Raw genomic sequence first — 26080 nt, 5'->3', positions numbered from 1 at the left:
AATGAATGGCGGAGCAGGCTCGAAGGGCCGAATGGCCTCCTCTTGCTTCTGTTTTCTATGCGTGTTTCCCTGGGCTGGTAACTCGTCACTCCCTCAGGCGTCTCCCTCCCCCGCCTGCACCCTGGTCGGGGGTTTCTGTACTACGAGGGCCCCCCCTCGTTAGAGCCTAAGCCCCGCCCCGTGACTGGAGAGGTTTGTATCCCGCGGACGTCACGGGGAACCGAATGGTCCACACCCCGTGACCTTACGGGGGCCGTAACGGTGAGAGATTAGAAAGTGTCGATGTACAAAGGGATGTGGGTGTCCTTGTCCAACTGGTCTCAAATCCGCCTCCTGCCTGTTCCCCATATACAGATTCCACCGCAGTATGGGGGCAGCGAGTTCCACAGATTCACCGCCCTCTACGAGAAGTAGTTCCTCCTCTTCTCAACTCTAAATCTACCACCTCTCAACCGATATCCGTGACCTCTCGTTCCAGATTGTCCCACAAGGCAGAATATTTGGTCTACGTTTACTTTATCAATCCCTCTTAGTATTTTATACACCACGATCGGATCCCCTCTCATCCTTCTAAACTCCAGCGAGTATAAACCCCAAACTGTTTAATCTCTCCTCGTACGTCAACCCTTTCATCCCCCGGGACCAATCTGGGTGAACCTCCTCTGAACTGCCTCCAATGCCACCACATCCTCACTCAAATACAGAGACAATACTCCAGATGTGGTCTCACCAACAGCCTATACAATTTCACGGAATTTACAGTGCAGAAGGAGGCCATTCGGCCCATCGAGTCTGCACCGGCTCTTGGAAAGAGCACCCTACCCAAGGTCAACACCTCCACCCTATCCCCGTAACCCCACCCAACACTAAGGGCAATTTTGGACACTAAGGGGCAATTTATCACGGCCAATCCACCCTAACCTGCACATCTTTGGACTGTGGGAGGAAACCGGAGCACCCGGAGGAAACCCACACACACACGGTGAGAACTTCGCACAGACAGTGACCCAAGCCGGGAATCGAACCTGGGACCGTGGAGCTGTGAGGCAATTGTGCTATCCACCATGCTACCATTGCCCCATTGCAACATCACTTCTCTACATTTATACTCCAGTCCTTTTGCAATAAACGCTAACTTACCAGGTTAGGTGGATTGGCTGTGCTAAATTGCCCCTTCGTGTATCCAAAAGGTTACGGGGATAGGGCGGGAGGGTCTACGTGCAGTGCTCTTTCAGAGGGTCGGTGGAGGCTCGATGGGCCGAATGGCCTCCTTCTGCACTGTGAGGATTCTGTGATTACAAGCGACACATAGAACATAGAACAGTACAGCACAGAACAAGCCCTTCGGCCCTCAATGTTGTGCCGAGCCATGATCACCCTACTCAAACCCACGTATCCACCCTATACCCGTAACCCAACAACCTCCCCCCTTAACCCTACTTTTATTAGGACACTACGGGCAATTTAGCATGGCCAATCCACCTAACCCGCACATCTTTGGACTGTGGGAGGAAACCGGAGCACCCAGAGGAAACCCACGCACACACGGGGAGGACGTGCAGACTCCACACAGACAGTGACCCAGCCGGGAATCGAGCCTGGGACCCTGGCGCTGTGAAGCATTGATGTTAACCACCATGCTACCGTGAGGCCCCAATTCCACGCCTATTCTGTCGCTTCCTCAATTCCTTCCCTCTTCCATCTCCAATCTCCTAGCCATCGGGCAGCACTGCGGCACTGTGGGTTAGCACCGCTGCCTCACGGCGCCAGGGACCCGGGTTTGATTCCCGGCTTGGGTCACTGTCTGTGCGGAGTCTGCACATCCTCCCCGGTGTCTGCGTGGGTTTCCTCCGGGTGCTCCGGTTTCCTCCCACAGTCCAAAGATGTGCGGGTCAGGGTGGATTGGCCGTGATAAATTGCCCCTTAGTGTCCAAAATTGCCCTTAGTGTTGGGTGGGGGTTACTGGGTTATGGGGATAGGGTGGAGGTGTGGACCTTGGGTAGGGTGCTCTTTCCAAGAGCCGGTGCAGACTCGATGGGCTAAATGGCCTCCTTCTGCACTGTAAATTCTATGATCTATGTGCAGGGTAGGTGGATTGGCCATGCTAAATTGCCCCTTGATTGGAAAAATTAAATTGGGTACTCTAAATTTATTTTTTAAAAAGGGGAATGAATGCAACATCACGGTAGCATGGTGGTTAGCATCAATGCTTCACAGCTCCAGGGTCCCAGGTTCGATTCCCGGCTGGGTCACTGTCTGTGTGGAGTCTGCACGTCCTCCCCGTGTGCGCGTGGGTTTCCTCCGGGTGCTCCGGTTTCCTCCCACAGTCCAAAGATGTGCGGGTTAGGTGGATTGGCCATGCTAAATTGCCCGTAGTGTAAGGTTAATGGGGGGATTGTTGGGTTACGGGTATACGGGTTACGTGGGTTTAAGTAGGGTGATCATTGTTCGGCACAACATCGAGGGCCGAAGGGCCTGTTCTGTGCTGTACTGTTCTATGTTCTATGTTCTATTTGGAAGCAAATGGGTTCAATGCAAGCAGTTAATTATTTCCAGGGGGGGAGCAAAGTTGTGTGTGTGTGTGTGTGGGGGGGGGGGGGTGAGGGTGTTTGCAGTATGTTGCTTTTTGCAAGCAAGTGGTTTGATTGACAGCTGGGCCCTGGGAAGTGGGGGGGCCGCCCTTGGGGGGGTCACGTGCTCCCCTGGCCTCGGGCGCGCTGACGGGACCAGAGGAGTTTGGTGGTGGGGGGAAAGAGGGTGGCGATCTTCGGTCGGCCACCCGCGCCCCCCTCCGAACGGCCTCCGAGGCGCAGGTGGTCGAGTCCGCGCGGCCGGGGGGCCGAGCGTGAGCGAACCCCGGAGTTTGATCGCCCTGCCGCCTGGTGGGCCAATCGGCTGCTCGCTACCCCTCCCCCCCCTTCCTTTCCCTCGCGCGGCGGGGGAAGGGGAGGCGGCGCCAGGGCGGGGACGTCAACAGAAGCCAAGTGGCGGCCGTGGGGAGAGGAACCCTTGTCGACGGCCGGGCCGGGGGGGGGAGGCAAATAAACCCCTTCAACCGACAATTCTCCACGAATTTACCCCCATTTCCCACCGAGAATCAGCAGGGGAAGGTGAGTAGCAGCAAATATATCGAAAAAAAACATTGAGGGGGGAGAAACAATGTCCTCAGGAGGAGGGGTTGGGTTAAAATTGAGCCTCTCATCACTCAAACCTCATCTCCCTTTGCTCCACCCCCCCCCCCTCCCAAAATATAATATGCAAGAATAAATTTAAGATTAAATGCAAGAAAACCCCTTCAGCATTGAGACTCCAGCCTTGCACAAAGAAAGAAAAATCACCCCCTTTTTTGCAATCCCATTTCAGATCTTTCCCACCACATCTTCCCCCTCTTTTTTTCCCCACCTTCCCCTCTTCCCTTACACTTCTCCCCTTGCATTTTGCAAAATTATCTCTTCCTTGTGATCACATTTATTTCCATGCATATTTAAAATGTCTTGTCTCCCTCTGCTTCCAATTTCTTTTCTCCCACCCACTAGTTCCTTTTTAAACCCCCCCCCCCACTCTTTTTTAAACCCCCCCACACTTTTTAAAACCTTTATTTCTTTGCATTTTTCAATTTCTGCCCTCCTGCTTTCTTCACATTTATTTTCCTGCATTTGAGTTGTACCTGACCCCCTCTGCCTCGAATTGTTCTAAATTCCTCTCTCCCACCCACTATCTCCTATTTTATCCCCCCCACACTCTATTTTTTAACCTTTATTTCTTTGCATTTTTCAATTCTCTGACCCCCCCCCCGCTTTCTTCACATTTATTTTCCTGCATTTGAGTTATGCCTGACCCCCTCTGCCTCGAATTGTTCTAAATTCCTCTCTCCCACCCACTATCTCCTATTTTATCCCCCCCACACTTTTTTTTAACCTTTATTTCTTTGCATTTTTCAATTCTCTGACCCCCCCCCCCGCTTTCTTCACATTTATTTTCCTGCATTTGAGTTGTGCCTGACCCCCTCTGCCTCGAATTGTTCTAAATTCCTCTCTCCCACCCACTATCTCCTATTTTATCCCCCCCACACACTCTATTTTTTAACCTTTATTTCTTTGCATTTTTCAATTCTCTGCCCCCCCTGCTTTCTTCACATTTATTTTCCTGCATTTGAGTTGTACCTGACCCCCTCTGCCTTGAATTGTTCTAAATTCCTCTCTCCCACCCACTATCTCCTTTCTTAACCCCCCCCCCCCCCACCACCACCACTTTTTTTTTTAAACCTTTATTTCTTTGCATTTTTCAATTCTCTGCCCCCCCCCCCCCCCAGGGACCTCCAAGGGTTTTTTTGTTGTTGCATTTTGTATTTTTAAATCCTACCTCCAATATTATTCGCCCCCCCGCCCAACTTTTGCCTACCTCGAATATTATTCGCCCCCCCCTCCAACTTTTGCCTACCTCGAATATTATTTGCCCCCCCTCCAACTTTTGCCTACCTCGAATATTATTCGCCCCCCTGCCCAACTTTTGCCTACCTCGAATATTATTTGCCCCCCCCTCCAATTTCTGCCTGCCTCGAATATTATTCCCCCCCCCTCCAACTTTTGCCCTCCATCCCTTGCCCTCCTTTTCATTACAATTTCTACGTGTTACGCCGTGTGAATTTCTCCCAGCCCCCGCCCCTTTTATACCTCGCATCTGTTTTCCTTTCCTATCTCTCGTTGCCCCCTCCTCTGCTTTATAATCCATTTATTAACCTGTCTCGGCAGGGGCTTCCTCCAGATCATCGTGGTGAGTTTGACAACCCCCCCCCCCCGCCCGTCAACCCTCCCGTCTTTAGCTTTGTCTCTTTTTTTTTTCTTCCCCCCCCCCCCCCCCCCTCCTCCTTTTGTTTTTTGTGGAAATGCTTTGTTTAAGACATCTTGTTCCTCGGCCTGTGCCCCTGAACCCCGGGATTGGGGGGGGGGGGGGGGGTGGTGGTGAAGGGGGTGTTGCGGCGATCGTTCCTGAGGATCGGTCTTTTATTCCGAAATTGTCGGCGGGTACGTGTCGGCTGGAGCGAGATTGGGGAGGGGGTGGTGGGGGAAGAGAAGAGAACGGTCTTCGTTCCTTTGTGCACCCCCCCCCCCCCCCATCCCCCTCCCCTGTTTGTTGTTGCTGTTGTTGTAATTGTTTTAAGGTAATCAAATATTTTGCGTATCGGAATATCGCACGTCCTGCTTGACCCAATATCGTCTCGAGCGTTTTTTAAAATCCCGATTCTTAAAAACGAAAACCTGGCCCCTTCGTTTTGCCGGCTTGTTTTCCCGACTTGATTTCCCGTTCTCCTTCCTCCCTCTTTCCCCCCAACCCCCCCCCCCCCCCCCCCCCCGGGGTGAGTGAATTTGTTTTTCTATCTCTCGCTCTCTCTTTCTTTCTCTCTCTCTCTCTCTCTCCTCGTCCGTCGCCTTTGCTGCATGTTTCTTGGAGAGGGGGCCCCCTCCCGGGTCTGGGTGTCGAATGTGCGATGTGGAAAGGCTCGCTTCCTCCCTCCCCACCCTAGCTCCGTGTGTGCTGTTCTAAATAATGGCGTGAGGTTTCTGTCTGATGTTTTATCTCTTTTTTTTTTTGTTTTGAATGAGGCTTTGGGTGGCACAGCGGGGAGCGGTGGCTGTTGCGACCCAAGGTTCCATCGCGCTGTTGACGGACGCGGGCGCCTCCTCGATTGTTTGGCCGCCTTCCCCCCCCCCCCCCCCCCTGTTTTCGTTCCAAAATGTACTCCCATTCCTGGCCGCGGTGGCCTGGCCCCTCTCGCTCTTTCGCTTTCTGCTTGGGCGGTGCTTCGAAAATCAGCGCTGCAAAAGACAGGGGAGAAAAAAAACATCCTCTTCCTCATTGTGCTGGGTTGCAAGCGTTTAACCCCAGCACTGCCTGTCTGCAGGACTTCTGCTGTTGCCTGCAGACCCCCCCCCCCCCCCTTGCTGTGAGCCCCCCTGGGAGACCCAAGGCCGATATGCTGCCGGGAACGACGCCGGGCTGCGTTTGTCAGGCACCCTCCTACGTGGGAAGGCGTTTCGCCGTTGCGGAATTTGACATGGGGGGGGGGGGAGGGGGGCTGGCCGTGAGGGCAGGTGTCAAAAGCTCAGGCAAAGAGGTGGCACGTGATTGCCTCAAAGGATGGGGCCACTGGAAACCATTCCCGTACCGGCCTCCCCGGACAGGCGCCGGAATGTGGCGACTAGGGGCTTTTCACAGTAACTTCATTTGAAGCCTACCCGTGACAATAAGCCATTTTCGTTTTTTTTTTCCTCATTTCATTTCGTGTGGGGCGACTGTGCACAGGCCTGAATTTGAGGTGTGTCGAATAATATAATACTTAAAGTATAATAATCGCTAATTGTCACAAATGAAGTTACCGTGAAAAGCCCCTAGTCGCCACATCCCGCCGCCTGTTTCGGGGAGGCCGGTACGGGAATCGAACCCGCGCTGCTGGCCTGGTTCTGCGTTACAAGCCAGCTGTTTAGCCCACGGTGCTAAACCGGCCCCTAAAGGGGCAGCACGGTAGGCATGGTGGTTAGCATAAATGCTTCACAGCTCCAGGGTCCCAGGTTCGGTTCCCGGCTGGGTCACTGTCTGCGCGGAGTCTGCACGTCCTCCCCGTGTGTGTGCGTGGGTTTCCTCCGGGTGCTCCGGTTTCCTCCCACAGTCCAAAGATGTGCGGGTTAGGTGGATTGGCCATGCTAAATTGCCCTTGGTGTCCTAAAAAGTAAGGTTCGGTGGGGGGGGGGGGGGGGTTGTTGGGTTACGGGTATAGGGTTGGATACGTGGGTTTGAGTAGGGTGATCATGGCTCGGCACAAACATCGAGGGCCGAAGGGCCTGTTCTGCGCTGTACTGTTCTATGTTCTAAACCAGAAGATCGCTGTTTGTCATCAGGCTGGAGGAGGCTGGATGAGGGGGGGGGGGGGGGGGGGGGGGGGGGGGGGGGGGCGATGGGAATGGAAAAGGAAAAGGAAAAGAAGTCCGAGACCTTCCCCCGCGCAGTTCGTGCCGCTGTTTTCTGGCCGGGGCCGGCAGGTTTTTTTCCCACCCGGGGCGTGAGTTACCTCTGTACCCTTTCGCTGGGATCTGACGCTCTCTCTCCTCGCCCTCGTTGCCTGTTCCTCGCGAGCTCCTGGCGGGCGGGTGCAGTAATTCGGAACGCGGCAGCCGCGCAGGAGAGTGAGATGCGAGCGGGTGGGTGGTCGGTACTTTCTGTGGAGAGGTTTGTGTTTGGGGGGGGGTGGGGGAGGGTAGTGATACCGTGGGGGGGGGGGGGGGGGGCGGTGGTGGAGGAGGAACCTTCAGAAGTTTTTATGTAGAGTACAAAGATCAGTCAAGATGGTGAGACCAACCAACGTAAATTGAATGGTATTTGAAAACTGATCTGGATTTGGATGGGGGCGGTGTATCTTCAGTCAAGAGGACAATAAAGGTTTGGGAAGCTGAATGAGTTGAAAGCATAGTTGTGTATTTGACAGGTTGGATTTGGCGGTCGGTGGCTCCCTCTGGCACCGATGGCTCAGTCACGGTAAGAGGTCCGGTCCGAAATTGACTGAAGATGGAGTCACGCGCTGCGTCCTTCGAGGACCGTTCCGGGCCCGTTGCAGCCCTCCCATCGCCTCAGTTGTGACCATGGTGCATGGTGGAAGCGGTTGCGTGGTGGAAGCGGCTTATTTTTCTTTTGCGCCGACGGTGAAACTCGCCATGCAAGCCCTGCCCTGGGCGCGTGGACGCTGGGAGCCACACTGGGGCACATCCTGCGTGTGGCACAGACGGGCCGTGCCGGCGTTCTGCTCCGCACCAGCCTCGTCCCGCCCTAGCGTCATCCCATTTAAGATCGGTAGGAGTTGGCCATTGAATTGCTCCGCCATTCAATATCATAGAATTTACAGTGCGGAAGGAGGCCATTCGGCCCATCGAGTCTGCACCGGCTCTTGGAAAGAGCACCCTACCCAAGGTCAACACCTCCACCCTACCCCCATAACCCAGTGACCCCACCCAACACTAAGGGCAATTTTGGACACTACGGGCAATTTATCAAGGCCAATCCACCCTAACCCGCACATCTTTGGACTGTGGGAGGAAACCAGAGCACCCGGAGGAAACCCACGCAGACACGGGGAGGATGTGCAGACTCCGCACAGACAGTGACCCAAGCCGGGAATCGAACCTGGGACCCTGGACCTGTGAAGCGATTGTGCTAACCGCCATGCTACCGTGCTGCCCAAATGAAAATGGCTTATTGTCACGAGTAGGCTTCAAATGAAGTGACTGTCAAAAGCCCCTAGTCGCCACGTTCCGGCGCCTGTTCGGGGGAGGCTGGTACGGGAATTGAACCGTGCTGCTGGCCTGCCTTGGTCTGCTTTCACAGCCAGCGATTTAGCCCAGTGTGCTAAGCCACCAGCCAGCTTTGCATTGGCCAGGATCGAACCCGGGCCTCCCGCGTGGGAAGCGAGAATTCTACCACTGAGCCACCAATGCTACTCCCTGTGTGGTATATGGTGGTGGCTGACATCACGGTCGGCCCATATTGAACGGTGGAGCAGGCTCAATTGGGCCGAATGGTTTACGCCAGGTCGCACGTTCCTTGGATTGTGGCCTCGACTCTCCCTTTCCTGCCTGCGCCCTCAATGACCCTCGGGCCCCCTTTTGGTCGATCGGCTTGTGTAAAACTTCCCGGGCCTCCTTCCGATGGAAGCCTATCCCTCCTCGGGTCAGGTGACCGAATCTGCGCGTTGTACTCCAGGTGCGATCTCACCAATGCCCTGTAAGAGCTGTCGCAAGACCCGTCCCTCTGCCCATCTACTCCCATCGCCCTCGCATTGAACAACAAGGGAGCTGGGGCGTTGGCTGATCATTTTGCAATGCCTGATGGGACACGGTGACCCCTGCGCTCTCGCGTGCCCATGGGTGAAAGTTCGCTGATCTCAGTTGATTCAATTTAGTGGCGATTGAAGTTTTGTTGGATGGGGGGGGGGGGGGGGTTTAATATGGGGCTTGTAGTTAGGTGTTGGGTTGGGGTGTGGTGAGGGGGGGGTGCCTGTTGGCGGGCAGGCCGAGAGATGGAAGTGGGCAGAGTCGTGGCATTGGAATCCGGAAAGTGTGTGTGTGTGTGTGTACACGCGCGCGCTGCTCCTGTCTCCACACCAATGCCGATCCACGCGGCTCCACTTTGCTATCCCGAGCCCTGTACCGCGGGCGGCACGGTGGTCAGCACAGTTGCTTCACAGCTCCGGGTCCCGGGTTCGATTCCCGGCTTGGGGTCACTGTCTGTGCGGAGTCTGCACGTCCTCCCCCGTGTGTGCGTGGGTTTCCTCGGGTGCTCCGGTTTCCTCCCACAGTCCAGAGATGTGCGGGTTAGGGTGGATTGGCCGCGATAAATTGCCCCTTAAGTGTCCAAAAAGGGTAGATGGGGTTACGGGGGATGGGGTGGAGGTGTGGGCTTGGGTAGGGTGCTCTTTCCAAGGGCCGGTGCAGACTCGATGGGCCGATTGGCCTCCTGCACTGTAAATTCTATGATTAGCAGTCATTTCTTTCTGACCACACAACCCTACTCTCTTTGTCCAGACTATGAACCCCATTTTAGCAACTCTTAAGACATTCCTAGATTTTAAAAAAAACAAAATCTTTATTGAAATTTTTGAAAAATGTATAACAGAACAGTAATTTGGGGCCTCACGGTAGCATGGTGGTTAGCATGAATGCTTCACAGCTCCAGGGTCCCAGGTTCGATTCCCGGCTGGGTCACTGTCTGTGTGGAGTCTGCACGTCCTCCCCGTGTGTGCGTGGGTTTCCTCCGGGTGCTCCGGTTTCCTCCCACAGTCCAAAGATGTGCGGGTTAGGTGGATTGGCCATGCTAAATTGCCCGTAGTGTAAGGTTAATGGGGGGATTGTTGGGTTACGGGTATACGGGTTACGTGGGTTTAAGTGGGGTGATCATTGCTCGGCACAACATTGAGGGCCAAAGGGCCTGTTCTGTGCTGTACTGTTCTATGTTCTATAATAATAACAATTATAACCAGCCCCCAGACCCGTAACAACGCATATAACGAACCCCCCCTCCCCCCCCAAAACCCGATGAACAATAAAATAAATTAAATTAACATAAACAATGCCCCCTGAAACCTTCTCTCTCTTTCCCCCCCCCCCCCCCGGGTTGCTGCTGCCGACCTAGTTCCCTATCTCTGAGCCAGAAAGTCGAGGAAAGGCTGCCACCGCCTAAAGAACCCTTGTACCGACTCCCTCAGGCCGAATTTGACCTTTTCCAGCTTAATGAATCCCGCCATGCCATTGATCCAGGTCTCCACGCTTGGGGGGGGGGGGGGGGGGGTCTCGCATCCTTCCATTGTAGCAAGATCCTCCGCCGGGCTACTAGGGGACGCAAAGGTGCCAAAACACCGGCCTCTTTCGCCTCTTGCACTCCCGGCTCCACCCCAACCCCAGCCAGGCTTGGACATTCCTAGATTTTGGCAGTGAAGCACCCTCCTGACGTTCAGAATCGCATTAAACTTTGCGGGCGGTGGATCGACACGTGAGGCACCGCGTTAGCGATAATGCAAGTATGTTTGTGAAAATGTTATTTTATGTACTTCGCCGTACCTTCACCTGAGCTGCTCGAGAACATAAGAACATAAGAACTAGGAGCAGGAGTCGGCCATCTGGCCCCTCGAGCCTGCTCCACCATTCAATTAGATCATGGCTGATCTTTTGTGGACTCAGCTCCACTTTCCGCCCGAACACCATAACCCTTAATCCCTTTATTCTTCAAAAAACTATCTATCTTTACCTTAAAAACATGTAATGAAGGAGCCTCAACTGCTTCACTGGGCAAGGAATTCCATAGATTCACAACCCTTTTGGTGAAGAAGTTCCTCCTAAACTCAGTCCTAAATCTACTTCCCCTTATTTTGAGGCTATGTCCCCTAGTTCTGCTGTCACCCACCAGTGGAAACAACCTGCCCGCACCTATCCTATCTATTCCCTTCATAATTTTATATGTTTCTATAAGATCCCCCCCCCCCCATCCTTCTAAATTCCAACGAGTACAGTCCCAGTCTACTCAACCTCTCCTCATAATCCAACCCCTTCAGCTCTGGGATTAACCTAGTGAATCTCCTCTGCACACCCTCCAGCGCCAGTACGTCCTTTCTCAAGTAACATTAGCCAGGCAGCAGTGGATGACAGCAAATACATTTAAATAGGCGGCGAGTTATAGAAAATGCTGAATCATTTACAAATTAATAGAACTGTCGTCGACTTCAAATGGTAAAAACAAGAATAAATATTTGCGCTGTGACACAGAGAGAGCGTATGGCTCTCGGTGAGTGCTGTGAGCTTTCGGGAGTCACCTCACTTACAATCACTGCAGCCAAACCAGTAGGTGGGCTGCAGTTTGCCCACTACTGACCAAGAACAAGGTGTTGGACTTTGAGAGGTCCGAATAATTTTGGATCCGTCAGGGACTGGGTGACAAGGTGCCGCAGAGGAGACTTAAATCAGTTAAGAGCCCATGGTGTTCAGGGTAAGATCCTGGCATGGATAGAGGATTGACTGACTGGCAGAGAGTGGGGCTAAAGGGGTCTTTTTCAGGATATAGATATATAGAGAAAAGATATAGAGAAATACAGCACAGAACAGGCCCTTCGGCCCACGATGTTGCGCCGAACTTTTGTCCTAGGTTAATCATAGAATTTTGGACAATTTTTCATGGCCAATCCACCCAACTGCACATCTTTGGACTGTGGGAGGAAACCGGAGCACCCGGAGGAAACCCCACGCAGTCACAGGGGAGGATGTGCAGACTCCACACAGACAGTGACCCAAGTCGAAATCGAACTTGGGACCCTGGAGCTGTGAAGCAATTGTGCTATCCACAATGCTACCGTGCTGCCCTTAAGAAGTTAACCTACACTCCCTTATTCTACCCTAATAGCCAGTGACTAGTGGTGTGCCTCAGGGGTCTGTGCTGGGACCACAACTTTTCACGATGTACGTTAATGATCTCGAAGAAGGAACTGAAGGCACTGTTGCTAAGTTTGCAGATGATACAAAGATCTGTCGAGGGGCAGGTAGTATTGAGGAAGCAAGGGGGGCTGCAGAAGGATTTGGACAGGCTAGGAGAGTGGGCAAAGAAGTGGCAGATGCAATACAATGTGGAAATGTGAGAGGTTATGCACTTTGGAAGGAGAAATGGAGGCAGACTATTTTCTAAATGGGAAAATGCTTCGGAAATCAGAAGCACAAAGGGACTTGGGAGTCCTTGTTCACGATTCTCTTAAGGTTAACGTGCAGGTTCAGTCGGCAGTTAGGAAGGCAAATGCAATGTTAGCATTCATGTCGAGAGGGCTAGAATACAAGAGCAGGGATGTACTTCTGAAGCTGTATAAGGCTCTGGTCAGACCCCATTTGGAGTATTGTGAGCAGTTTTAGGTCCTGTATCTAAGGAAGGATGTGCTGGCCTTGGAAAGGGTCCAGAGGGAGGTTCACAAGAATGATCCCTGGAATGAAGAACTTGTCGTATGAGGAACGGTTGAGGACTCTGGGTCTGTACTCGTTGGAGTTTAGAAGGATGAGAGGGGATCTTATTGAAACTTACAGGATACTGCGAGGCCTGGATAGAGTGGACGTGGAGAGGATGTTTCCACTTGTAGGAAAAACTAGAAGCAGAGGGCACAGCCTCAGACTGAAGGGACGATCCTTTAAAACAGAGACGAGGAGGAATTTCTTCAGCCAGAGGGTGAATCTGTGGAACTCTTTGCCGTAGAAGGCTGTGGAGGCCAAATCACTGAGTGTCTTTAAGACAGAGATAGATAGGTTCTTGATCAATAAGGGGATCAGGGGTTACGGGGAGAAGGCAGGAGAATGGGGATGAGAAAAATATCAGCCATGATTGAATGGCGGAGCAGACTCGAAGGGCTGAGTGGCCTAATTCTGCTCCTATGTCTTATGGTGTGACCGTGGATTTGAGCTGAAAAAAATATTGAGTTGGGCGAGCAGGCTCAAAGGGGCCGAATGGCCTGTGCCAGCTCCTTTCCTGCGTGCGCAGTGCACCTTGCAGCTTAAACCAGTTAATGCATTGGGGAAGCATAAGTGTGTTACCTCCAGCTCTCTCTTCCCCCCCCCCCCCCCCAAAAAAAATCTGCGTTCCTGATTTGATCCGGGCGCGTCTTCTCCAGTTGCTTTTCCTGAGTTTATTGGGCGCACCGCAGAAAGGAAGATTTGCATTTATATAGTGCCTTCAGGGCTTCCCAAAGGGGGTTTGATTCCGCTTCCCTTGGCAGCCTGTAGTCTCCTGTGGCAGTGGCCAATTGGCACGCAGCCAGCGGCAAAGGGGGGGGGGGTGAGCAGGGTCATCTCTTTCGTGACGTGGGCCGAGGGATGAACGTTGTCCCCAGGGCTACTGGGGGGGTGGGGGGGGGGGAGGGGAGAGACTCTTCTTCAGACGGAGTCTTTTATTTCCACTGGAAAGGGGATCAGTGCCGGCACTGTTGACAGAGCGGCATTGAAATTCCACGTGGATTATGCAAGGAATGTACCAAACGCGTCTCCATCTCTTTGGGCACTAAGAGGGCATTGGAGACTGCGGACCTCCCGTGAGAGGAGAAACCTCTCCACCCGAGTGCGGCCGGCCTGTGGAACCCGCTACGAGAAAGCCGCAACGTCGTATGTTTTCGAGAAGCAGTTGGGTATAGCCCTTGGGTATAGCAGGGGGTCAAAGGGTACGAGAGGGCAGGTGGGATTGGGCCGGATGACCTGCCGCGATGATGAATGGAGGAGCAGGCTCTAAGGGGCCGAATGGCGGCCTGCTGCTTTCCAGGCCCACCTTCCTCTGGAGGTGTGGCTCGCCTGGGCTGGTGAAGCATTCATCCAGTTTGTGTGACTTTTTTTTTAGAAAGATCGTTCTTTGTCCACCTCTATCTTTCCATCTCCGCATCAGACTTTCTCAATCAAGGTTTCTCTTTGCGCGTCCCAAGGGATTGCTACTGTCTCTTTCTGAACTTGGTGAGTGGAGATCTTGGAGTCTCGGATTTTACTGGCATCTCCGAACAAGACACGGGAGCAGGATGAGGCCACTCGGCCCATCGAGTCTGCTCCGCCATTCAATCATGGCTGCTGTGTTCCTCATCTCCGTTGTCCTGCCGTTGAACCGATCTATCTCTGTCTTAAAGACACTCAGTGATTTGGCCTCCACTGATTCACCAGCCTCTGGCTGAAGAAATTCCTCCTCATCTCTGTTTTAAAAGGATCGTCCCTTCAGTCTGAGATTGTGCCCTCTGGTTCTAGTTTCTCCTACAAGTGGAAACGTCCTCTCCACGTCCACTCTATCCCAGGCCTCGCAGTATCCTGCAAGTTTCAATAAGATCCCCCCCCTCGCCCTTCTAAACTCCCAACGAATACAGACCCAGAGTCCTCAGCTGTTCCTCGTACGACAAGCTCTTCGTTCCAGGGATCATTAGGGCAACACGGTAGCATAGTGGTTAGCACAATTGCTTCACAGCTCCAGGGTCCCAGGTTCGATTCCCGGCTTGGGTCACTGTCTGTGCGGAGTCTGCACATCCTCCCCGTGTGTGCGTGGGTTTCCTCCGGGTGCTCCGGTTTCCTCCCACCGTCCAAATTGTTCATGCTGAAATTGCCCCTCAGTGTCACAAAAAAGATGTACCGGCTATTCGGGATTACAGGGGTAGGGTGCGGGAGTGGGCCTGGGCAGAGTGTTCTTTCGGAGGGTCGTTGCAGACTTGATGGGCCGAATGGTCTACTTCAGCATTGTTGGGGCTCTATGGGAAATGCACCCCCCCACCCCCGGCAAAAAAAATCTGTACTACAAACCTACTCGCTGCATTTAGATTTCCCCCAGCTGTGTTGTGGGGTTAGACCTCACCTACAAATCATTAGTTAAGGCCTCTGGATTGTTAGTCTGTTAACGTTTCTGTATGACTGCTGTATCACGTGACTGGAGAATATTTTATTTGACTTGCTCCCGTTTCTGCTTCGGTCGCCAACTCTGGTGGGGGCCGTCTGCATTTACAACAAAAAAGCCCCCCCCCCCCTCCTTCAACCCCGCATATCGGCGACGCAATCGCACAGTGGTTAGCACTGTTGCTTCACAGCGGCAGGGACCCGGGTTCGATCCCGCTTGGGTCCTGCCTGTGCGGAGTCTGCGCCTTCTCTCCCCGTGTCTGCGTGGGTTTCCTCCGGGCGCTCCGGTTTCCTCCCGCAAGTCCCGAAAGACGTGCTTGTTGGGTGAATTGGACATTCTGAATTCTCCCTCCGTGTACCCGAACAGGCGCCGGAATGTGGCGACTAGGGGCTTTTCACAGTAACTTCATTGCAGTGTTAACGTAAGCCTACTTGTGACACTCCGAAAGATTATCATGAGAATTGCTTATCTTTCACCCTCCCCGTCGACCCGGGGAAAGGGTCTCTCTCGCTCTCATCGCTCTCTCGCTCTCTCGCTCTCTCGCTCTCCTCGCTCTCTCGCTCTCTCTCTCGCTCTCCCTCGCTCTCTCGCTCTCTCGCTCTCTCGCTCTCCCGCTCTCTCGCTCTCTCGCTCTCTCGCTCTCCCGCTCTCTCGCTCTCTCGCTCTCTCGCTCTCTCGCTCTCTCGCTCTCTCGCTCTCTCTCCTCTCCTCACTTGTCCGTCAAATCGTCCCACATTCTCCCCGCTCGATCCAAACCGCCTTCATGTTTATTTCCACTCTCGCCCCAGTCAGCATCCAAATGAATCCATGCGTTACTCTCTCCCTTATTGCCGTAGCGTTCTCCCTAACTCTGCCCCTTGCTGAAGTCTTGCAAAATTAATGCTGCCTTTAAATATTGATGGTTTTTCTAGAACATTACAGCGCAGTACAGGCCCTTCGGCCCTCGATGTTGCGCCGACCTGCTAAACCCCTCTTAAGCCCCTCTACACGATTCCCTTATAGTCCAAATGCCTATCCAATGACCATTTGAATGCCCTTAATGTTGAAAAAATGAAATGAAAATGGCTTATTGTCACGAGTAGGCTTCAAATGAAGTTACTGTGAAAAGCCCCTAGTCGCCACATTCCGGCGCCTGTCCGGGGAGGCTGGCACGGGAATCGAACAGTGCTGCTGGCCTGCTTTCAAAGCCAGCGATTTAGCCCAGTGAGCTAAACCAGCCCCTTGGTGAGTCCGCTACTGTTGCAGGCAGGGCATTCCACGCCCTTACTGCTCTCCGAGTAAAGAACTTACCTCTGACATCTGTCCTATATCTATCTCCCCTCAATTTAAGAGTAGTAGGGGTGTGGAACGCCCTGCCTGCAACAGTAGTAGACTCGCCAACTTTAAGGGCATTTAAGTGGTCGCTGGATAGACATATGGATGAAAATGGAATAGTGTAGGTCAGATAGGCTTCAGATGGTTTCACAGGTCGGCGCAACATCGAGGGCCGAAGGGCCCGTACTGCGCTGTAATGGTCTATGTTCTAAAGCTATGTCCCCTCGTGCTGGATTTCACCATCCGAGGAAAAAGGCTCTCACTGTCCACCCTAATCTTCTAATCTAATCTATCTAATCTTCTGATCATCTTGTATGCCTCAATTAAGTCACCTCTTAATCTTCTTCTCTCTAACGAAAACAGCCTCAAGTCCTTCAGACTTTCCTCATAAAATCTTCCCTCCATACCAGCCAACATCCTTGTAAATCTCCTCTGCACCCTTTCCAATGCTTCCACATCCTTCCTAGAATGCGGCGACCAGAACTGCACGCAATGCTCCAAATGCGGCCGCACCAGAGTTTTGTACAACTGCAACATGGCCTCATGGCTCCGAAACTCAATCCCTCTCCCAATAAAAGCTAACACACCATAGGCCTTCTTAACAACCCTCTCAACCTGGGTGGCAACTTTCAGGGATCAATGTACATGGACACCGAGATCTCTCTGCTCGTCCACACTACCAAGAATCTTACCATTAGCCCAGTACTCTGCCTTCCTGTTATTCCTTCCAAAATGAATCACCTCACACTTTTCTGCATTAAACTCCATTTGCCACCTGTCAGCCCAGCTCTGCAGCTTATCTATGTCCCTCTGTAACCGGCAACATCCTTCCGCACTGTCCACAACTCCACTGACTTTAGTGTCATCTGCAGATTTACTCACCCATCCTTCTGCGCCCTCCTCTAGGTCATTTATAAAAATGACAAACAGCAGCGGCCCCAAAACAGATCCTTGTGGTACACCACTAGTAACTGGACACCAGTCAGAGCATTTCCCATCAACCACCACTCTTTGTATTCTATCAGCTAGCCAATTTCTGATCCAAACTTCTAAATCCCATGCCTCTGAATTTTCTGCAATAGCCTACCGTGGGGAACCTTATCAAACGCTTTACTGAAATCAACCCTGAAATCAGGGGGGGGGGGAGAGACAGTCGAGTTGTTGCCAGGTTTAATTTGGACTGGTAATCCAGAGGCCCCAGGCTAATTCCGGCGGTATTTTAGTGCAGGGAAATTGGCATAATGTAGCAAGGGGTCAGGGCCTGGACTGCGTTACTTCGAGTGTGTGGTGGAGGCGGGTTCAATTGTGGCGTTCAAAAGGAAACGGGATGATTGTCCGCAGGTGGGGGACATTTTCGGACGGCAGGGACTGGCGCGAGGTGAGTCGCTCCCGCGGGGGGGGGGGGGGGGGGGGGGGGGCGGCACGGAGGCGAGGGACTGAATGGCCTCCGTTGCTGCTGGAGCTCTTCTACGATTCCGTTAATGGCCAGAAGCCGAGTTTCAGGTTGGGGGTGCCGGGGTGGGTGGGGGGGGTTCCTGTACCGCTAACGGGGACAGGTGTGGGCAGCGCGGTAGCACGGTGGTTAGCATAAATGCTTCACAGCTCCAGGGTCCCAGGTTCGATTCCCGGCTGGGTCACTGTCTGTGTGGAGTCTGCACGTCCTCCCCGTGTGTGCGTGGGTTTCCTCCGGGTGCTCCGGTTTCCTCCCACAGTCCAAAGATGTGCGGGTTAGGGTGGATTGGCCGTGCTAAATTGCCCGTAGTGTCCTAAAAAGTAAGGTTAAGGGGGGGTTATTGGGTTACGGGTACAGGGTGGATACGTGGGTTTGAGTAGGGTGATCATTGCTCGGCACAACATCGAGGGCCGAAGGGCCTGTTCTGTACTGTTCTATGTTCTATGTTCGAATGCGCGGCTGCCCTCCTGGGTCTGTGCGCCAATCCCGCTTTGCTATGGGCCTTCGAGGTTGTCCTGGAGTAGCGCGTGTCTGTGGAGCCAAATTTCCCCAGTTACCTTTTGGCCGTGGCGGCTGCGTCCGTGTCTCCCGTGGCTTTGAAGCAGGGTGCTCGCCAAGTCGGCAACAACGTTCTGGCCTTTGCGAAAGATAAAAGCCCCAGCCTCGCCTCTGGTTCCCTTTTTACTTTGTGCTGCAGCACGCTGTTGTGCCGTCAGCTGCTTTGTCTGTTGTCGCTGGCTCAGCAGGAGGGTGGGACAGGAACACGCACTCCTTTTGCGGTAAACCTGTTGTACTGACGAGGTGCTTGGGAGGGGTGCTTTCACCTCCAGCAACTTTTCTTTTTGAAGTGTTCGTGATGGTGGGCGGCCCGGTGGTTAACACTGCTGCCTCACAGCGCCAGGGTCCCAGGTTCGATTCCCGGCTCGGGTCACTGTCTGTGCGGAGTCTGCACGTTCTTCCCCCGTGTCTGTGCGGGTTTCCTCCGGGTGCTCCGACTTCCTCCCACAGTCCAAAGATGTGCAGATAAGGGTGGATTGGTCACGATCAATGTGGGTGGGGGGGGGGGGGGGGGTTACCTGGCGGGGGAGTGGGCTCTTTATCAGAGGTTTGGTGCAGACTCGATGGGCCGAATGGCCCGTTGGGATCCACAGTTCTGGAAATTCTTCTCCCTCTGGCTTCCTGCTTCACCCTGAGATTGCGGTCTTTGTTTATATTCAATGCAGATTGGGAGGTATCATTTCCGCTGAGACACATGTAGGCGCAGGTTTAGCAGAGGAGGTCGGGCGAGGGGCGACTGCTCCAGCCTGGCAGCAGACCCGGGAGCAGCTCTCCAAAAGGAAACTTGGAAAAAGGAGCCATTTTGCAGGGCTAAATTGGTTTGGGATCTGTAGGGTCGTCCCGTGACGAGTGAATTGGTTTATGCTCTGGAGTTGAGCGGCGATCCCATCGAGACGGACCGGATTCTGAAGGGGTTTGACAGGGTGGGTGCTGAGAGATTGTTCCCCCGCTGGTCGGGGAATCTAAAACACGGGGGACACAGCCTCAGGATAAGGGAGTCGGGCCATTTTGGGACCGAGTTGGCCATTTTGGGACCGAGTCGGCCATTTTGGGACCGAGTCGGCCATTTTGGGACAGAAATTAGGAGAAATTACTTCGCTCGAAGGTTTGTGAATTTGGATTTCTCTACCGCGGAGGGCAATGAGAATGTTTGGATGGCAGTTCTTGGAGAGAGTCTGTACAGGTAAGGTGGGCTCAACAGTCTCCTCCTGTGCGGTGTGCCCTGACGAAGGCAGTGATTGTTTTGGTGAGGAGGGAAGATGGTGAGGGGATGTGGGCTGGAGGGGACGTGGGCCGACGGCCAGCATAGGGAGTTGGGCTGCACGTCAGCCAAGATCGCATTTTGAGTGGCGGGGCAGGCTCGAGGAGCTGAATGGCCACTTTCCCCCTTCTCGGCCTTCACTCTTGAGCGTCGTCGGGGGCTGTGGGAAGCAGAGTTTGCATATGGGCGGCATGGCGGTCAGCACTGTTGCTTCACCACCAGGGACCCGGGTTTGATTCCCAGGTTGGGACGCTCTGCAGAGTCTGCACGTTCTCCCCGTGTCTGCGAGGGTTTCCTCCGGGCGCTCCGGTTTCCTCCCACAAGTCCCGAGAGACGTGCTTGTTGGGTGAATTGGACATTCTGAATTCTCCCTCCGTGTACCCGAACAGGTGCCGGAATGTGGCGACTAGGGGCTTTTCACAGTAACTTCATTGCAGTGTTAATGTAAGCCTACTGGTGATAATAAAGATTATTGTTATTATAGTTCCTATATTGTTGCTTTGTTTGATACCTAATCGTTCAGTCGAGGCTGGGGGATTCTGATTTGGAGACGGAGTTGGTGGTCTTGCCTTCACCAGTTGATCTTGGCCTCGCTGTGCATCCCGAGGAACGTCCTATAGAGCCTGAGAGTTCTGCTGCGCTCCGGGTGTCCCTCTGGCCTGAGCACCCTCACCCCCAGCAAGCAGTTGGGAGGAAGCTGGCTAAGTGATTGCTGATTGGGTCACGGCTACATCACTTTATTGGGGGGGGGGGGTAGTTCGGGGTGCGAGAGCCCTGCGACATGGTTGGTCTGTGTGACGTTTGCCCTCCTACTCCCCGACTCCCTCCTGTTTACATAGAATTTACAGTGCAGAAGGAGGCCATTCGGCCCATCGAGTCTGCACCGGCTCTTGGAAAGAGTACCCTACCCAAGGTTAACACCTCCACCCTATCCCCATAACCCAGTAACCCCACCCAACACTAAGGGCAATTTTGGACACTAAGGGGCAATTTAGCACGGCCAATCCACCTAACCTGCACATCTTTGGACTGTGGGAGGAAACCGGAGCACCCGGAGGAAACCCACGCAGACACGGGGAGGATGTGCAGACTCCGCACAGACAGTGACCCAAGCCGGAATCGAACCTGGGACCCTGGAGCTGTGAAGCGATTGTGCTATCCACAATGCTACCGTGCTGCCCCGAGTTCTCGAGTTTCCTTACCGCTCCCTTCTTCAAACCACCCCACCCAACCTTTTTGGGCTTCAGCGGCTGAATCTTGGCAGTGTAACCCTCCCAGCCGGGGTCGTGACTGGAGAGAGGGAAGTAACAGCGGCCGACTGCTGGCCTGTCATGGCGATTGTCGATGAAAATTGGAGCTGGTGAACTGGGGGCTGTTTTGCGCCGACCTGGACTTCGTTTGGGATGTTGGGGGGGGGGGGGGGGGAGGAGGGGGGAAAGCTCTTGTGTTCCCTCCGACTGTATTGGCGACCAGACACAGTCACTGGGAGGTCTGGGATTATGACTCTTCTGAATCCACGTCGTTTAGAATGGGCGAGAGTCTGGATTTATGGTCGAAGCTTCCCCATGGGGCTGTCCTCTTGTGCTCGTAATATGACTACCCGGAGAGCCTACCCCACTTAAGTGACTTGCTAATGAGCAAGACCTTGGAAACAGGAAGAGGTTGCCGGCCCCTTTGAGCCTCTCATTGTGCCTCGCTCGGCCATTTCAGGGGACACAACCGTATTGCTGTGTGGGGGGGGGGGGGTCTTGCATCACATGTAGGCCAGACGGGGTAAGGACGGCACATTTCCTTCGATAAAAAAGATAGTGAACCAGGTGGGTTTTTATAATGATCCATGGTAGCCAACATGGTCACCGCTACTTGAGACTCTCTTGATAATTCCAGAGTTTGCGAATTGGATTTGGCTGCTGTGGTGGGATTCGAACCTGTGTCCAACTTTATATTCCAGGTTTTGTTTGCTTGAATTTAAATTTCACGCCTGAAAGGTCTGACTCTTAAACCCCCCCCCCCCCCCCCCACCTCCCTAGACCGAGACTCCGCAACCAGTGAAAATAAGTTCTGCCAATCGGCCCCTACCTGTTTTCCCCGCCCAATCGGCCCTTGACTGTCAAAATTCCCGGGAATTAAACCCTAGTTTGTGTAACCCCCTCCTCCTAATTCAACACTCGGCGTCCGCCCGTTATTTTGGTTGTCCTCTCTCTCTTTGGCGGGTGTCCCCTCCCTCCAGTGGGGTGAATGCCAAGAGCACGACACGGCGAATCATAGAATCTGAGAATTTACAGTGCGGGAGGAGACCATTCAGCCCATCGAGTCTGCCCCGGCCCTTGGAAAGAGCACCCTACTTAAAACCCACGCCCCCACCCTATCTCCAGTAACCCCCGCCTAACCTTTTTGGGCACCCAAGGGCGATTTAGCACGGCCGATCCACCTCACAAGCACGTCTTTCGGGACTTGCGGGAGGAAACCGGAGCACCCGGAGGAAACCCGCGCAGACACGGGGGAGGACGTGTAGACTCCGCGCGGACAGTCACCCAGCGGGGAATCGAACCCGGGACCCTGGCGCTGTGAAGCCACAGTGCTAACCGCTGCGCAAGATCGGAAAGCCCTTTGAAGCGGACGGGGAAATGCTGCCTCTTTTCCCCAGGGGGTAACGGTCGTGTCCCCCCCCCCCCCCCCCCCCCCTCCCCTCTGCCATTGGCACAGCGGCATCCTGATTTACGGGGAGGCTTCATTGGCACGCTCCAGATCAAAATGGCGGCCCGCTCTCTCCCTCCCCACGGCAGACCTGATTATCACGGTCAGCCCAGACACGGGGAAACGGCGAGAGACGAGGCTAATTGCTCCCCGTTGACGTCTCATTACTGCAGCCTCCGTCCCGGGTGACGCACCATATTTCCCGGTGGCCAATCTGGCACTGTGCCACAGTCCAATTTGGCTTTCTAAATATTTCTTTCTTCTCTTCCCTCTTCGCATTTTCTCCCAAATTGGCACCCACCAACAACAAACAATAATCGGTAACAAATATGTCGATCCCCGTATCGATAACGACGATCCCACCCTCCCACCAGACCCCCAAACATCAGCTCGCATGTTCACATCTCAACAACAGACCAAAGGCAATCGGGAATCGGCCATAGTCACCATTAACACACACCTCCTTCCCAACTAATGTTCGATGTTATCCAGTTCTTGAAAGTCCAAAACGAATAACGCCCATGAATTGTCGAACCCCTCCATCCTTCCCCTCAGTTCAAACTTCACCTTCTCAAGAGTTAAGTATTCCAACAGGTCGTGCCCCCCACCCCCCCCCCCCCCCCCCCCCCCCCCACGCCGCCACGCCAGGGCACAGGGTGGAGAGGCCGCTCTCCATCCCAGCAGGATCCGCCTTCAGGCGATCAACGGGGCGAAGGCTACAACATCGGCCTCCGCTCCAGTTTCCAACCCCGGCCGGTCCGACACCCCGAATATGGCCTCCCTGGGGCCCGGGTCCAGTTTCACATCCACCACTTTAGAGATTACCCTGAACACCTCCTTCCAGTAATCCTCCAGCTTTGGACAGGACCGAAATGAAATGAAAATGGCTTATTGTCACGAGTAGGCTTCAATTAAGTTACTGTGAAAAGCCCCTAGTCGCCACATTCCGGCGCCTGTCCGGGGAGGCTGGTGCGGGAATCGAACCGTGCTGTTGGCCTGCTTGGTCTGCTTTAAAAGCCAGCGATTTAGCCTAGTGAGCTAAACCAGCCTCTATATGAACGTGATTAGCGCCCCCCCCCCCCCCCCCCCCCCCCGCAACGTTACACACACCTTCTACTCCTTCAAAGAACCGGCTCAGCCTCGCCCTCGTGAGGTGCGCCCTGTACACCACCTTCAGCTGTATCAGCCCCAACCTCGCGCACGAGGTGGAGGCATTCACCCTCCGGAGCACCTCACACCAGAACCCCCTCCTCCATATGGGGCAGCACGGTAGCATGGTGGTTAGCATAAATGCTTCACAGCTCCAGGGTCCCAGGTTCGATTCCCGGCTGGGTCACTGTCTGTGCGGAGTCTGCACGTCCTCCCCGTGTGTGCGTGGGTTTCCTCCGGGTGCTCCGGTTTCCTCCCACAGTCCAAAGATGTGCCGGTTAGGTGGATTGGCCGTGATAAATTGCCCGTAGTGTCCTAAAAAGTAAGGTTAAGGGGGGGGGGGGGGGGGGTTGTTGGGTTACGGGTATAGGGTGGATATGTTGGCTTGAGTAGGGTGATCATGGCTCGGCACAACATCGAGGGCCGAAGGGCCTGTTCTGTGCTGTACTGTCCTATGTTCTATATCCTCCCCCAACTCTTCCTCCCACTTTGCTTTGATCCCTTCTCCTCTTCCAAAATAGTCCAGTTTGGCTTGTCGCGTTGGCATTTTCATGTTGAGGATTGCAATCGGCGAGCTCCTGGTTGCCGGAGGTTTTGTTTCGAGGTGTGTTTATCTTCACGGGGGGGGGGGGGGGGGGGAGAGGGGGGATTGACGCCCCTTTGGCCGCGAGCGGATTGCCGAGTGAACGGGCGGGGGAAGCTTGGGGTCGCGAGGGGACCAGATTGCCGGCTTTTTCCAGTCAGGAGCATTGTCGGCGATCTCCGGGGGGGGGGGGGGGGGGGGGGTCTCTTAAACGTGGCTGCGGAGAATTCTGTACTCAGACCGGCAGAATACTTCGGGCGCTGCACTCTGGAACGGAGGATGCTTGACAAACTCAGCAAGTCCGGCAGCCGCTGTAGGGAGAAAGAATTAAACTTGTGTAGAGTCCGTCTGGAGGGAAATAGTGTCGGGTGTTACACGGCAGCTGGGAGAGAATCCAGCACGACGTAGCAAACTTTAGACCAAGTAACAGATGACTGGGGCGGGGCAAGAAGTGTTTTTGTATTCAGTCGCACATGTGCGGGATATTTATTTTTTATCAAAAGGGGAGGGGGGGGGTGATCCGAAGATGGAGAAAGGTCACAGACCACCTGGGGCCCAGTCGGATGATGGGATGCTTGCTCCTCCAGCTCGCGTTCACTTAGCCTCTGCTTTTGTGGACCCGCTTGTTCCCTCCGTTTTTCCCGATGGGTATCGGCATTGCCGGAACTCCCTAGGAGCGACACTGCCCCCCCAAAGGTGTGCAGGTTAGGCCACGTGCCAAGTTGCCCCAATGGCAGAGGATGTTCATAGAACATAGAACAGTACAGCACAGAACAGGCCCTTCGGCCCTCGATGTTGTGCCGAGCCATGATCACCCTACTCAAACCCACGTAGCCACCCTATACCCGTAACCCAACAACTCCCCCCCCCCCCCCCCCCCCCCAAACCTTACTTTTATTAGGACACTACGGGCAATTTACCACGGCCAATCCACCTAACCCGCACATCATTGGACTGTGGGAGGAAACCGGAGCACCCGGAGGAAACCCACGCACACAGGGGGAGGACGTGCAGACTCCACACAGACAGTGACCCAGCCGGGAATCGAACCTGGGACCCTGGAGCTGTGAAGCATTTATGCTAACCACCATGCTACCCTGCTGCCCAATTGAGCGCGGAGGCTAGTGGGGTAGAACGTGAGAACAAGGGGGGGATCCCGGTCTCTCGTTCTCCCCAGTTTCTCCATCGGCTCCGCTCTGTTGATGCCCACCTGGGCTTCTGACGTGTCTGCTGCCAGGTTATCCTCCCACTGTCTGGTTAGCAGGGTGCTCAACCGGGTCGCACCCGTTTCCCCGGCCTTCACTCCCCTCCCTCCCAGAGCCGTGACGGTTCTTCTGAGGGGATTGGTAGAAAGATTCGAGGAGGCCCGCGAGACAACGGGTGGCCCGGCGGTTAGCGCTGCTGCCTCACCGCGCCAGGGACCCGGGTTCGATTCCCGCCTCCGGCGACTGTCCGCGCGGAGTCTGCACGTTCTCCCCCCCCCCCCCCCCCCCCCCCGCCTCTGCGTGGGTTTGCCCCGGGTGCTCCGGTTTCCTCCCGCAGCCCAAAGATGTGCGGGTTAGGGCGGCTTGGCCGTGATAAATCGCCCCTTCAGTGTCCAAAAAGGTTAAGTGGGGGGAGAGGAGGGCGTAAGTAGGAGGCTCTATCAGAGGGGATGGCGCAGACCCGATGGGCCGAACGGCCTCGTTGCGTGCCGGATCCTTTCGAGGGTCTCCTGGCCAATATTTGCCCCGGGAATCGATATGGGGCAAGCCGCCGATCTGGGCCCTTTCGTCGCGTTGCCGTGCGTGGGAGCTTGCTGTGAGCCAATTGGTCACTTGTGTATTTTACTGCCCTGACTGGGCTTCAAACGGAGAGCGAGAGAGAGAGAGTGCTCTGCGGTTCAGGGAGATGCTTCGTCAGGAGGATCCCTTTATTTTTTTTTTATTTAATGGGATTGTGCAACGCGGCAGAAGGAAATGTATCTTTGCTGCCGAGGCAGACCTGGAAGAATTGGAACTGGAGGAGAGCGGGATCTGCCGCAGGATAGCCGGAGGAATCCCTGGCTGTGGTGATTTGATGCGGAAGGCCGGGGTGAAAGCCAGGGATTGAGTCACCGACTAAAAGGGTCCCTGCTTTGTATCTTGGCTTTGTTTCAAGGGGGGGG

The 26080-nt window shown here is 54.2% G+C and overlaps 1 protein-coding gene across 1 annotated transcript in view; it reads left to right on the top strand.

Annotated features, from left to right (window-relative positions):
- Positions 1–2960: 2960 nt before the first annotated feature.
- The window catches only part of LOC119958300 (guanine nucleotide-binding protein G(I)/G(S)/G(T) subunit beta-2-like), a 45774-nt gene continuing 22654 nt past the window's right edge, over positions 2961–26080 (top strand). Inside the window, exon 1 of the mRNA XM_038786736.1 lies at positions 2961–3110. The gene's annotated coding sequence lies outside the window, so the exon portion shown is untranslated. The remainder of the gene's footprint in view (positions 3111–26080) is intronic.

Source organism: Scyliorhinus canicula, chromosome 29 (assembly GCF_902713615.1).
Source record: "Scyliorhinus canicula chromosome 29, sScyCan1.1, whole genome shotgun sequence".
NCBI classification, from domain to species: domain Eukaryota; kingdom Metazoa; phylum Chordata; class Chondrichthyes; order Carcharhiniformes; family Scyliorhinidae; genus Scyliorhinus; species Scyliorhinus canicula.
This window is presented reverse-complemented; position numbering and strand designations above follow the sequence as displayed.